Raw genomic sequence first — 14,092 nt, forward strand, 5'->3', positions numbered from 1 at the left:
CAGAGTAGGCTACAGAAACAAGCTATTTGGGGTAGTAAAATGTTCCAGGACCTTGTGTTTGTGGTTTTTTTTTTCCCAACTGAGCCTTGCATGCAATGAGACAGAAGCTTTACAGTTTGTCAGAGAATACAAAACCCACTCAGATATTGCTATTTTTGAGGACAAAAGCCTTACATGCCCAACATACACACAAACTGTGGGACACAGATCCTGCTGGCTCTCAATAGCTTCTCCTTCTGGTCCCGCTGCCTCTCTGCTGGAGTGCCAATCCACTGACTTAATGAAGGCTAACGGTATAATTAATCACACGCACCCGCAGCACAGTGGTTCATGAGACCTGAGTAAACGTGACAGCTGCTCTGAGGGAGAAAGCGGAAAAAAGCCCACAGTGATGACAAGAAGAAAAACAAGATCTTTGGTGAAAAGAAACAGTCAAAGAAAAAAGGGAGAGAAAGATCAGCAGAGGGAAGGGTCTGGGAGCCTTTATAAGCAAGGCAGAAAGCGGTCCCCCCCCACTGTACTGTTGTAAAGGATGTGAGATCCAGGAATCCACCCTGTCTCCAGAGGTTTCTGTTTTTAAATTCTCCTCCCTTTTCTGCTTTTTTCTTTTCTATCCTTGGTGTCTACTTTCTTCTTATTATGCTTGAGGGGTTTTTCTCATTTCTTTTTCTCTCAGATCCCTTCCTTTTTTTGTTCCCTCCCAAACAGTTGTGCTGTTTGGTATTTCTCCAGATAGTCCGTGGTCTGATGGACAGTGTAAGAAGGCTTTGGTAGCAAGTGCTAGTTACACTTTGGGGGGATTTGAGTGTAACTAGTTTAGTTTGGAGCTGATCAAAAGGGTATCTTTCATTTCCTAAGATACATGGGCAGTGGAAGAATGCTGAACTTTGTTCTTGCTTTGAATCTTATTCCCTCAATATTCTTCTTTATTATTTGGTCTTGATGTGTTTCTTTTGTATCCTCTGTGCACCTTGTTCTTTTCTGAGGATGATGGTATAAAAAAATTCCTTCTCTACCCTCTTGTATGGCATAGAGGCCTGTAATGTTATCCAAGTGGCCTTCTGAGATGTGGTGGGTGTGGTGGATGTTTGCTAGGGCCATGGAAATAGCTGCAAACTCTAAAGGTGGAGTTAGAAGGGGAAGATCTGAGGTAGTTGTTATTGTAAGTAAAAACTTTCAAGGCTTTCTTGTTTTTCTCCTCCCTGCAAGATAGTTTTGTACATTCTTGAATTAAAACTGTAGGTGTTAAAAGAGATTTTGTGCACAGCTAAGATGTTACTTGTGGCACATCAGCATCCATGGCAAGTAGGTGGTCCAGATATTTTTTGCACTCAAGATGCACATAGGTATTTTAGGTCAGAAAAAGGTAGGAAGGAAGATGCAAGAAGAGATTGTCTCTGATGGCCAGAATAGGGGTTGAAGAATATTACTAGCTGTATTCCTGATTTTGCCTGTAACTGTCTGTATGAATTTGAGCGTATCACTTCATATCATCTCAGCTGGGGTTAAGGAGAGAGACACTCTGTTGCAGGTTAGCCTTACACAAAGTGCTGTTCTGGGAATTCCCTGTAATGCTGTATCAAGGGACGACTTCTTTTCCTGTCTCAACGCCAGGGTGAGAGCAAGTGAGACGCAGGAAAGTGTAATGCATTGTACTGTGGAGGACTTGGGCACTGGCAGAAGTTGTATGTATTCTTGCTTTACATTAAGGAGTGTCTAGAATCTTGGGTACAAAAAATTACATATATCTCTGTGTTTGGAGATACATCCAGGGATTCCTATTCAGCCTTATAAAATGATTTGGGAGCTTTGCAATAAACATTAGCAAGTAAGACTTTGAGCTATATACACAAAAGAGAATGATGGGACCTGGTGCCATCTAACTGCCTCTCAGATGCTCAAATCCTCAATAGATCTTCCAAGTCCTTTTGTTTGTTGTTTGGGTTTTGTTTTTTTGTTTTTTTGTTTTTTTTTTTGTCCCCCCCCCCCCCCCCCCCCCTGCTGCCTGATGCTGCAGGTCATTAAGCTGCTGTGTTTCTATTTCCTGAAGTGCCTGAAACTCTGTGTGGAGTTGTTTCTCTTGACAGTGCTGCTCAGCACCAGTGTGTGGCTTGTGTCTGTCGGGACCCATAATCTTGGCACTTAAGCTAATAGTTGTTCTCAGGAGTACAGTACCAGACTGCACATGGAAATGATGGGAGCCTCCCTTTTTGTCTGGCATCCTGGTGGCTGTGGTACATGTCCTGCCTGTGGGAGCCACTGGTTACGTAGCATTTCTCAGTCTGCTGTAGCCAGCAAATAATTCTTCAATGGAAGGTATAACTCTTTTTGCCCATTACTGAAGATTCTCTTCTCTGCTTGAAATAATTAAATATTTCAGATGTTTGGGAGTAGAGTGAGAGCAAGTAAACATACAAGCGTAAACATAGCTCTACAGTTTAGTGTTTAGGACACTCACTGGGCAGGACTTGGGAACCTGGTTTTCTCCCCACAGTGAGGAATCTAATAATGTCGGGATGCAACAGATCCGCCCTTTGACACTCAACTCTTTCTGTACGGCTGTGGGAGGGTTAGTGCCTAACTCAGGATTGCAGTTTCCAGTAGATGTCAGAGAGATGAAGAGTGAGGGTTAGCAACACTGAGTTGTCCAGATCTCTCGATAACACTGACTGGAGGGATGGTTGGAAGAGAGATTTGGTTGTCGATACTGAATATGACCATAGAAATTCCCTGATTCATCAGAGATAGCACAGTGATCTTATTTCAGTAGCTCCCAATGAGAGTAGGAACTTGAGGGAGTTTTTTGTAAAGATGACTGCTGCTCTCAAATATTTACCTGATGACACCCATGCTGGGAAGGATGGTTGAACTCTTATTTACTTTCTTTTCCTTGCAAGGTATTATTACTTCTATTTGGTTTTTTTTTCTGTTTTCCTTTTTCTTTTTAGATGAAGCTGCAGTTGTGTTGGTAATTACCTACAAATTTTGCAGTGATAAGAAAGAATAAAAGGGTTCAGGGAAAGAAGTAGATTGCTGATCTCCCTAGCTCATCTACAGGACTGTTAATTTAATTAGAGCTGCATTGTATAAATATTGAACTCATTCTAATTTCTTTTGGAGTTCCTTTGGATTTCAAAGACCTCCCAGCTCCAGATTATCCTTTTTGCTCTTCTATATATTTGAGAAAGAGGAGAATTAAAAAAAAAAAAAAAAAATCTTGTCTCTGAAATGTAATCAAATGGAAGAACCATTGTTTCTTACCTTCCTGCCTACCCTCTCCTTCAAATTAGTTTCTCTCAGGCCCTCTGTCATGATACAAAATGAGGACTGTCTCTGTGGTTCCAGGGATGCGTCTTCCCATTCTGCTATCTTTGAATCCTGATGCTGGCAAGAATCAGCTTGGTGCAGCACTGCATGGAAGATGAGCAGAGTGCTGCTCAGAGAAGCAGGAATGCCTTTGCCTGTGGATGGCATGCAGAAATATGATAGGAGGCCCCTCTTACACACAGGCCAGAGAAAAGGATGCTCAGAAACAGAGGACAACATGCTGATGAGGAGGTCTAGTGAGGGCAAAAATAAATACAGGCCAGATACCAGAGAAATTATTGGGAGCTGCTGTTTGACAAATTGCCAGTTAAAGAGAGATTTCTGAATAAATCACCTATATGGGTGGTCAGAGCGAGAGAAGGGGCTGTTTCTGTCCTGGTGCCTTTTTTTTCTTGTTGTAGGTGATCACTTATTGAACCATAGCCTCAGTTCCCCCAGGTATAACATGGTGACAGTAGCTTATGGTGCCTGCTCTTGAGATGAGGGCTCAAGAGTTCAGTGGTGTATAGGCAAAGAAGATAACTGTTTCTTGTGCAGTGCCCTTGGGCTGGGGTAGCTCCTGAAGGACTGATGTTGTGGGCCTCCATGGATTCCCCAGCCTGGGGCCTGCCAGACAGCCTGCAGTGCTGAGCTCCCATGCTCCTTCTCTCCTTGTGCCTTACAGGCTCCCTAGTCCGCCCAGCAGGCCCCTGTCACTTTTCCTGCTCTGGGGGTGACACCCTACTGCCTGGTCCATGGCCGTGGGCTCCAGCATCCTGGTCTGCAGGGACAGTGTGGAATTAAGCTGATGGACTTGAGAGTTGTCAGGATTTGGGGACCAGCCAGCATACTGGGAAACTATCCTGGGCTTCTCCATCCTTAACATAATGCAGCTTTTTGACACCTGAATTCCTCCAGTAGTTTGGAGGTAGTGAGACTGGTACCGTCCCCTTGGTGCAGGGGGAGATGGAAAGGCCTGGTGCTGGTGGCCACTTCGTCAGAGCAGCACTGAGAGCATTTTTTTCTCTGAGACTGGGCACCAGCAAGGAGCCTGCAGGAAAAGCACAAATTCTGTCTGAATGGCAAAATAAATGAAGCCTTTTTTTGGGTGATCTTAAGCTTTTGATTACAGTGTTTGCTATCAGAGGCTTTTTTATCTGTGCCTCTATAAAACAAGAGGGAGAAAAGGCACCCAGCTTCACTGTGGTACCTTGATGTGACTTCTGTGGAACTTGTAAAGGGAAACTTGCTTGGACCTTATTTCTTCTTCAGCACAGTAAATGTTTTCAGCTACGAAGACACAATGAAGCTACAGGTTTTGGGGTGACGTTGCCACAGAAACCACCAATTTTAGCATCTTGGAAAGCCTGTATGTGCTCCAGTGGTAGGCAACCTCGCTTATGGCCGGGGAGCACTTTAGTGTCTAGGAGACGGTGGCTGCAGAGGGGATGCAGCCTGCCAGGCTTGTCTGGAGAACTGTCATTGCTGCTGACAGGATATCTAGGACAGACGTGGCTATGGCATTTCATAGTTAAAAAGTAGCGCAATAAGACACTGCATGCCATTTCTGTTATTCCAGTCCTGAAGATGATCTAGCCCATCATTATGATATTCTGGTCCTCCTTTGTACTAACAATACCTCCTACCTGAATGTCAGTAAATTTGTTTAGCATATTCCTGTCCTGTGTCTAGTCAGATTAATGTAAGTATTAAATGAGATGTGCTCTAAAGCTGAATCCTGAGCAATGTTCTTACCGACTCCTTCCAACCCAAGAGTTCTCCTGCAAGCCAGTCTGTTGTCATCGCTGTTTTAACAACGTTCTTACTCAGCTTTGGTTCTTCTGCAAATTTATGTTTTTTCTGATTTTACTAAGAATGACTATGATTATAAGGGAATGCATGTATTTGCATATGTTTTTAACAGCTGTGCTCATTGCTTTCTCAGGGTTTGGCATTGCCTTTTAGTTCATTTCAAGACATACATAGAGTAGCTGGAATTTGCACAGTGGCTGTAGCTCAGAAGGATCTTTAGGGGTGCGTATGGGAATTGTATGTGCCTGTAACGGTGCCTGTGCCTATTTGGTTGAGAAAAAAGTGAAGGGAAGTGGCAGAATTACTGTTTGAAGGCATGTCTACATCACTGCTTGTGTAAGTTTATGAGCCCGGGTTTGTGATACTATGTGGCAGTGAAGTTTTGTGCAAATGTGAGAGTAAACATGTCAATGTGCAGATGGGTGATTTCATGATAAGTTTGTGTGAATGTGCAGCTGTTTGTGGAAGAACGTGTTTGTCAGCACACATAGATATATATGCTTATCACGAGATACTTAGAGTGTTGTTTCATACATTTGTGTGTTATCCATAAGCTTATATTCCCTCACAGACAGGAATAAATGTCTTTTTTTTTTTTTTGCTTTTGTGTGTCAGTTTTTGTGACCACTTGGTACAGCCATGAAAGCATGGTTGGCTGGACTGAGTATTTACACAGCTTAATGAGAATGGCTCAAACAAGGCCACCCAGCTTAAAATGTTATTTAATGGAGATAGGAAGCAGAGAGCTGGAGAGCAAAGACCTTTGCTGCTTTGAGGCTAAAAGAATGAGGAAGCACTGCGTGCCCAGTTACGGGAGCATTGTGTTTCCTTCAACATGGCAAATGGTACAGTGCCCCACACTGAGACGATTGGAAACGAAGATGATGCTCGTAGAGTTCCCAAACATTGCTGGATTTTCCTGCAATACTGAAGCCATTGTCTGTTTTCAGCCTCAGGCTCTTCCGGAGCTGGTGTTGTAATATTCCTGTCACAGTTTACTATAAAAGCCAGGATCAATGTTTCAGTTGTTTCAGTGGCCCAGGTCAGAACAGTGAGAGTTGCAGTGCTCCCATTTGTGCTTACTGCTTCAGGTAAGGAATTGCATCAGGCTTTCCTAAAAGAGGAGTGAAGCTGATGGCAACTGCCAATCAAGAGATGAACGTGAGTGGCCATACTGGCTCAGAGTAGGTATTGGATCTGCGGCAGCATTCAAAAGTGGATACTGGGGAGAGTATAAAAACAAGGCAGGCTATATTACACTTCCTAGTATAATTTCTGTCCAACACTCTCCTAGCCTCCAGTCAAGTGTTGGAGGGAGAAGGGACTTGATATAGGCAGAACCTCTTCTCTGCTCCTTTGCACTTGCTCTTCGAAAAACCTTTGGCATTTTGCTGAGGAAAGGAAAGGACACTGTTGTTGGAGAAGAAATGTTTGTCATGCAGCCCTGTGTGGTGTTGCTATCTGAGGGACTCTCCACAAGGGTCAAAAATGGGGGACAGAACATGAACATTATCTGTAAACTGTTACTCTTGGTGGCTACTGGCATGTGGTATAACTGTGTTGGGAGCAAGAGAAACCTATGAACAGAGGCTCTTTCATGGAAGCCAGGCATGTGAGCTGAAGCACTGGTCCCAGGAGTGAACCTGGATCTTATCTCCAGAGAGCAGCCCAAGGATGTCCTTCAGTCTGTGGCTGATGTGAACGAATTAACTCTTACATTGCAGAGCTGCTCAGTGTGTGTGTGCATGTGGCAGTGGTAGAAGCTTGGAGACTGACTATGCAGAAGACTTTAGGTAGTGAACGAGGGAGGGTTCAGGTCAGAATGCTGGTCTTTGGGCTGGGTACTCAGGGGTAAGAGTACGTAAGAAGGTTGATGAGCTAAAGAAGGGCTATTTGTTTCTGCCTCGTGAACTCAGTCACCCTTGCTTATCTTTCTTATAGCTTTGAAAATACAGAGGTGGCTCAAACTGATTTACAGCTCTACATATAATGATAATATAGTGAGGCCTATGAGAAGTCTGAACTAGTCTTGATGACCTGCTATGCGATTTGGTTCTTGCGAAAGCTGCTGAGACTCATCGCTGTAACTAATATATTAATAGGTTTGACAACACGGTCTCTTTTGACAGCCTTGAGCATGTTTGAATTTGGGAAGCAGGTTGAGGTATTTCTTGTAACAAACCTAATGGGAATGTGACTAACCAAAGAGAAGGCACTAAAGGATAAATCAGTTTTAGTAGGTCTTTCATTCAAACAATGAAGAGCTACTCATCATGAATGGGAAGGGACTGCAGGTCAGATCAGTGGGAACTGAATGCTGTCTTACTGCTGAGCGGATAAGTTGATGTGAATAACAGAGGATTCAAAACTACTACACGATTTTCTTTTTTGGGGATACATTCTGCTGTTTTTGATCACTCTCTTTTGCCTCATGCAAAGGTGAGGAAGAGCCTAGGAGAACTGCAGACGTGTTAGCAGTAGACTTAAGGGACCACAAACTATCATCTTTTCTTGTTATTTTTTTCTGGATGTTATTCTGTTTACTAAGATGACAGAGCAGTCTTAGAAATGCAAAATTTTATAGTCTAACAACAACAACAGTTTATTACTTTTATATTATATCAGATTTCCTGAGATTTAATATAAGCTTGGGGAGCTGGATGTTGTTTCAAACTGGGATTCTTCTCTGGAAATGATTCTCATATACCTTAGATTAACTTGAAATGAGATTGAGAGCCCTCCTTAGCACATACTTCATGATGTGAAGCTATCAAAGTCTTTATTTCTTGTAAACATCACTTAGGTCATATGGTCATCTCTCCTATCTATTTCTAAAATTGCAATATTAATTTAATATGAATAACCATTCAAAAATATTCACTAAGTCAACTTAGCCCTCAACTTATTCCTCTGAGAAGACAGGCAACTGTTATGGCAAGCCCAGAAAGTGGAGACTGGTGAGCTTGAAGAGTCTTCATCAGAAAACATATTGTCATAGTTCCTTCATGAACAACATTTGAAAATATGGTTTTGAAAGAGTAAGTCTTTCTGAATGCATCAACTAACAGCACTCACTGAAACTTTATCTTTCAAAAAGCGTACATTTCCAGGGTTGTTTTATGTTAGATACTTATTCTAAATTTTTAAGAGGAAAAAAGGGTTTCCAAAGAAGTGTGGGGAGAGTGGTAGGCTGGAAGGAGAGGGAATTTTGGAGTGTGTCAGTATGGTGAGGCACAGGGTCACACCTTGGCTTACCCTGTGTGTGTCTTTTGCTGAGCTTACCAGCAGGCCTTTCTTAAAGGGGTTTCTTTGGATCTGAGGTGAAGCAAAAATGGGGGACACATCCTTTAATGGATTGATCACTGATGCCAGTGCTACTTTTTCCTTGCTGCTGAAGTTCATGGCGTTTGGTATCAAATGGATAGCAGAGGCTAATGACCTGCTTTCTAGGTTATATTTAGGTAGGGAAAAGGCTGTTCTGATTTGAAAATTACCATTACCTTCCCAAACGCAGTTTGGTATTCCAAAGGAGTCTCTCCTTCCTTTCATGCTTGGGCCTTTTTGCCACATGCACTTTTCTTCTGTTTCTCCTTTCTTATTGCAAAACACCCCACAGGAGAAAGGACTGTCTGCTGCAAGCCTTGCCACTCTGCAGGGGACTTCTGGAGTGATCAGGATGTTGAATAAGCTGCAATGGCTTGTACTGCCCTAATTAAACAGTGCTTGCTCTGAACTCGTTACACTTTTCTGCCCTGTTTGCAAGAAAGTTCTTATGGCTGCTCTGTGGAAAACTCTAGCTTCAGTTTATACTGGAGTAAGTCCCAGTGCTTACATTTAGGTGAACCAGCTGGGGCTGGGAGGAATGTGCATAGCAATGGGCAGAGCAGGGAGTGCTATTCATGCATTTGTTTCATAGCAGTAGTTTCCAGGGTTTGATTTGGGCACAGACGTATGTTGACTAGATGGGGTGAGGAGTGTGAATGTAGGTTGGAGAGGTGAAGTGTCAGAGAAAAAATGTTTTATAAAATTATTAATTTAAAGCTGCAAAGGGCCTATGAGATCATTCCAGCCTCTGGCCCTCTATATATCATGAGCTGTAGATTTTTACTCACTTATCCTTGAATTGAGTCAAACCACCCCTGTGCATTTAACACATTTGTTCCCATTTTGATTTGAAAATCAGGCTTGTGTGTCTTATAATAATTACAGGTGGTTTATCTGGTGAGATATTCTTTACTAGTTCTTATTGAAAAGGGAAGCCTGATTTTTTGAATTGAAAGCCTTATGTATAAAGGACCATAGCCACAGAAAGCTGTTATGGTTGAAGTGGTTCTGCTGGAAACTGGCATGTGGCGAGGGATGTTACCAGCACCGTGTGGTGGAAGATTAGCAGAGAGGTGCTCATACCCATTCTGCCTGCGTTTGCTTTCTGCATGAGTGTTACAGAGCGATGGCCTAGCTTGGTAGGAGGGGGAGGGTGCCTGTTGGGCTCGAGTGCTGCAGATGCTTTGTAACATTTCAGCTCTTTGTTCTGTCTGAATAGAGCAAATAAGGTAGTCGGGCTAATTTGAAAAGATGCTCGATTGGGCATGGAGTGTTTAATATTCTCCCTCGGTCCCTAGCTGCCATAGAGCCTCCATTTTGCCTTCCCAGAGCTCTAAATGGAGCCTGCTGCTTTCCTTCTGCAGAAGGCCTGGGCTAGATGTGATATTTGATGACAGGCGGGCTGAAACAGTGAAGTTACACAAGCAGGTTCTCTCGTGAATCCTCCTGCAAAGTGCTTGTCTCCCCAGGACAGCCTCTGAGCGGCAGTGGGATGTTCTGGCGGTGGCTAGTGGGCAGCGAAGGAGTCTACGAGGACCATCAGCATCTGGCATCAAGCAAGCCAGAGGCAATGATTTGTTAATTAATGTGTCAATTAATTGTGGTGAGCCCTTGGTGTGTTACCCCTTCCAGTTAAGTGGCCTTGCTGAATAAACAAGGATTATCTCTCTCTGTTTTCAGCAACCTCTGCGGTTTCTGCAGTAGGTCAATAGCTTGCTTAATTCGGTGCACGTTGGTGTTGGGGATTCAAAATGCCAGGCTGGTCGCTGCCTCTGACGGCTGGACAGCCCTGCTTCCAGCCACAGTGGCTGTCTGTCTTCCCACACTGTCTGTCCCTGATGCAGTTGCCAGCCCATTGTACAGCTTCTGTCACTTCAGCCTTCTGTGCCTCTCCAAAAACAGGAATAATCATTGCTTTACAGGAGGGCTATGTAATGTTTAATGTATTCTTTGAGATGCTCAGCAGTATCTAGGAGCAGCTCTATCTAGTTATAAATGCTTACGGTAAGTATACTAGTGAATAGGTAAGAGTCTGTTAGTTTTGTAAGACCTAGAAAGCTTACTGTTTTGCACAGCAAGGATCCTTCTTCAGCTGTTCTTTTATTTCTTTTATAAAAAACATGAAGTACATCATATTTGAGTGGAGTAGAGGTAGAGGAGGAAAAGGTGAATTTTGAAATACATTTATTTTTCCTGATAAATAAAATTTCCTCCATGCTTAAGATTACACCTTTCAAATGTGACAGTTGTTACCACTAGTGAAGCAAATAGTTTCCAATAAGGGAAATATATATATTACTGCATGTGTCCTAGTGGCAGAGTTCATAATGGAAGACATTTTCACTGTCTATTTTTACTGATAGGAAAGAGCTTTGATCAGTTCTGCAAATCTCCCTGTAGTCTTTTCTATCCAGAGCATTTTGCAGTGCTGTTGCATTGCCTGTGGCATTGCTGATCGTGCCTATTGAAAATAACTCAATTATTGCTCCAAATTCTGCTTGTTTGTTGGTTGTGAATAGCACCCATCAAAAACTCTTAGGTACACTTAGCTGGCATCTTCCATTAGCTATTCAGTGTGTTGAAAAAGGTAACTGTCTGAAATGAGTATGTGTGCACATGCACCCACAAACAGGCTTGCACACCAAGGAGAACTTTTGGTTTTTATTTTAAATAGTGATACATGCAAACATTGGCAGCCCCATTTATTTCTCTTTTATAAGTAAAGCCTATCTAATAATTTTGAGCAAATTTAATTATGTGTATTGACTGAATTAGGGCTATACGTTAAGGAAAAAAGAGTTGATTCCTTGAAATGTTTGTCTTATCATTTAATTGAAAAATAACTTCTTTCCCCCTCCTACATAGGCTAAATGAGCCCTATATACCATCTCAGCCTCTTTGACGTTAAGTGTCCTGTAGACACTCCACTTGCTAATATTGGGAAAGGAAGTAGAAGCGAGTTAGAGGAGGCTAGCAGGATTTTCTTGGTGTTGGTATTCTGCAGGTAGGCAGCCATGACGATAGCTGCATTTTCAGAGCATAGGAGCATCTGGAGCTTTGCTTATTGGTGACCTTTGAAAATTGTTTAGATTTATGAGTTTGGGCACCTAGTCTTTAAAAATGTTTTTACTATGCCCGTTCTTCTGCAGTGTTACTTTATACTACACTCTCTATAAAATACAAATAAAATAATTGCATAGACTTAACTGACAGGTTCTCTGATCTTCTTGAATAGAACTGCAAAGAATTTTTATGGGTATATTTCTCATTGGAAAGGCTGGGGGTTTAGTCACCGCTTCTACTCCCAGTATTAGGAAAAAGTATTAGAGATCCATGTACGTTTTTCTTCTTGCTAAGAAGATCATGTAGTTCTAATTATAGAGGAGAGACCTGAAAAATCCTTTCTCACCTTCATGCTAAGTCCTGCTCTGGGTACTGGCCTGGGCATCCAGACCCAGCTGGAGATACGTTATGAATGAAACTGTGCCCAGCCCTGGAGAGAGGCATAGCTGCTTGAATGGATGTGAAAGTGTTCTTTCTGTTAAGCAGGATCATAAGTGCTTGACTCTGAAAGGCACTGTCCTTTCAGAGGGAGATTTTTCTTTATTTCATTGCTCCATTCCTTGTGTTCTGCTCAGATATCTTCCTGTCTTCATTACATGCTCTGCTCCTCACTGTACCAAGGATTCTGGCAACTCTTCCTCCCATTCAGCCTAGAGTCTTCTTTTGAACGTCATCGCATGAGTTATCTCTCTTCCCTGCCACACTGCTTTGTCTCCACTGTTCACTTTCACATGCTGCTCTTGTCCTATAACTTCAGAGCTTCCATCTGTTTTATTATTCCAGGTGGTCAAGTCCGCAAAACCTGAAACAAAACAACAAAATGTGGCACTGCATTCCCAGAGGGAAGTGATGACATGCATGTTCACACTCCTGCATGAGCTTCTTGGCCTTCCAGAAGTGGCTCCAGAGAAACTTGTAATTTCTTAGCAGTTCTGGCTTCTCCTGTATGATGTTACCTAGGGACAGGCTTGAACCTTCACCTCAGGGTTTCTCTGAAGTTCCTAACTTTTACTGGAGACCTTGTCCCCTGATGGCCAGGAGGCTCATTACTGGAAGCCATTTGGTCTGGTTTGTCTGGCTACACTGCTAGTAGCTCACCTATTACAGCTCAGTTTGACAGTGTTCATTAGACCCTTATGGACCTAAGAAAGATCTATTGTCAGGAAACGAGATTGGAAGCCCTACAATGGCACACAGTAGAGTTATTAGTTGTTCTTCCATCCTGGTTTAAACCTGGCCAGCAGCCAAACACCACGCAGCTGCTTGCACACCCTTCCCTGCCCAGGGGATAGGGGAAATATTGGAAGGGTAAAGGGAGACTCGTAGGTTGAGATAAAAACAGTGTAATAATTGTAATAAAAAAAACCAATAACAGCAATAGAAAGTACAAATGGGTAATGCACAATGCGATTGCTCACCACCCACTGGCTGATACCCAGCCCGTTCACAGCTAGCAGTCCCAAAATCCTGCAATCACAATACCGGAAGCAAGAGAGAACCCTCTCCTTCCTGGCCGACCCTCCTTTATATACTGAGCATGAAGTTACATGATATGGAATATTTCATTGGCCAGTTTGGGTCTGGTGCTCTGGCTCTGCTCCCTCCCGGCTTCTTGTACACCTGTGCACGAGCAGGACATGGGGAGTTGGAGAGTCCTTAATCTCTTAGCAACAACTGAAAACATCAGTGTATTATCAGCATTCTTCTCATACCAAATCCCATACTGAATCCAAAACACAGCACTGTTCTGGCTACTAAGAAGAAGAGTTAAGTCTATTCCAGCCAAAACCAGGACACCTTCATCTGCAGCTGTTTGGAGCACTGTGAAGACTTCAGTGACTTAGGGGGGAGGGGCTCTCTGATGTTGAGTTGGCTGATACATGAATTGTCTCCAGCAATAAGGCGAAGGACTGGCCTTCTGCGCCCATGACTTCCATGAACCTCTAGCTGTCCTCTAGATACAGCTGAGTCACAAAGTCATAGATGATCACTTATTTTTTTAGTATTATTTAGGCAGGAAGAGCAAATAGAGGTTAAATGGCTTGTCTGTCATTGTATGTGTCTTCAGCCAAGCCAGGAATAGAAAGCACCTTTCCTAGCACCCAGTCCCAGGCTTTAGAGGAAGGCCATGGCTGTACAAACTACTTGTCAGACTTCAGTTGGGATGGTGGTGTGCTCTATTGCGTGACTCTCTCCTTTAAAGAATCACTGAATTTGTTGAACTGATCTCAACTGTTCATTAACTTCAGTGAGCTTTGGCTCACTAACAGACACTGCTGAGATTAAAATGCAGGTGAAAAAGGTGATGATGAAGAGGAGAGGTGGAGAGAGGCTGAGGGCAGGAAGAGGACCCTCTTTGGCCACAGACTTCATGAAGGGGTATGAGGTATGGGGCAATGATACATAATGAATGGCCAAAGCTTCACTTGCAAATCTTCTTCCTATAGACAGGAGGATACTGGGGAGAACAACCTACTAAGCTTGGCAGTCACGACTGTGTAAGCTGGTGTTTACTTAGCAGCTCCGTGTGGGTGGAGATGTAGGAAAGCACCACAGATGGATGGTGTCCTCATGTTGTTTTACCTGC

The 14,092-nt window shown here is 43.1% G+C and overlaps 1 protein-coding gene across 1 annotated transcript in view; it reads left to right on the top strand.

Annotated features, from left to right (window-relative positions):
• Positions 1–14,092, top strand: part of NRXN3 (neurexin 3) — a 1,036,510-nt gene that overhangs the window by 200,665 nt on the left and 821,753 nt on the right. The window lies entirely within an intron of this gene.

Source organism: Strix aluco, chromosome 4 (assembly GCF_031877795.1).
Source record: "Strix aluco isolate bStrAlu1 chromosome 4, bStrAlu1.hap1, whole genome shotgun sequence".
Taxonomy (NCBI): Eukaryota; Metazoa; Chordata; class Aves; order Strigiformes; family Strigidae; genus Strix; species Strix aluco.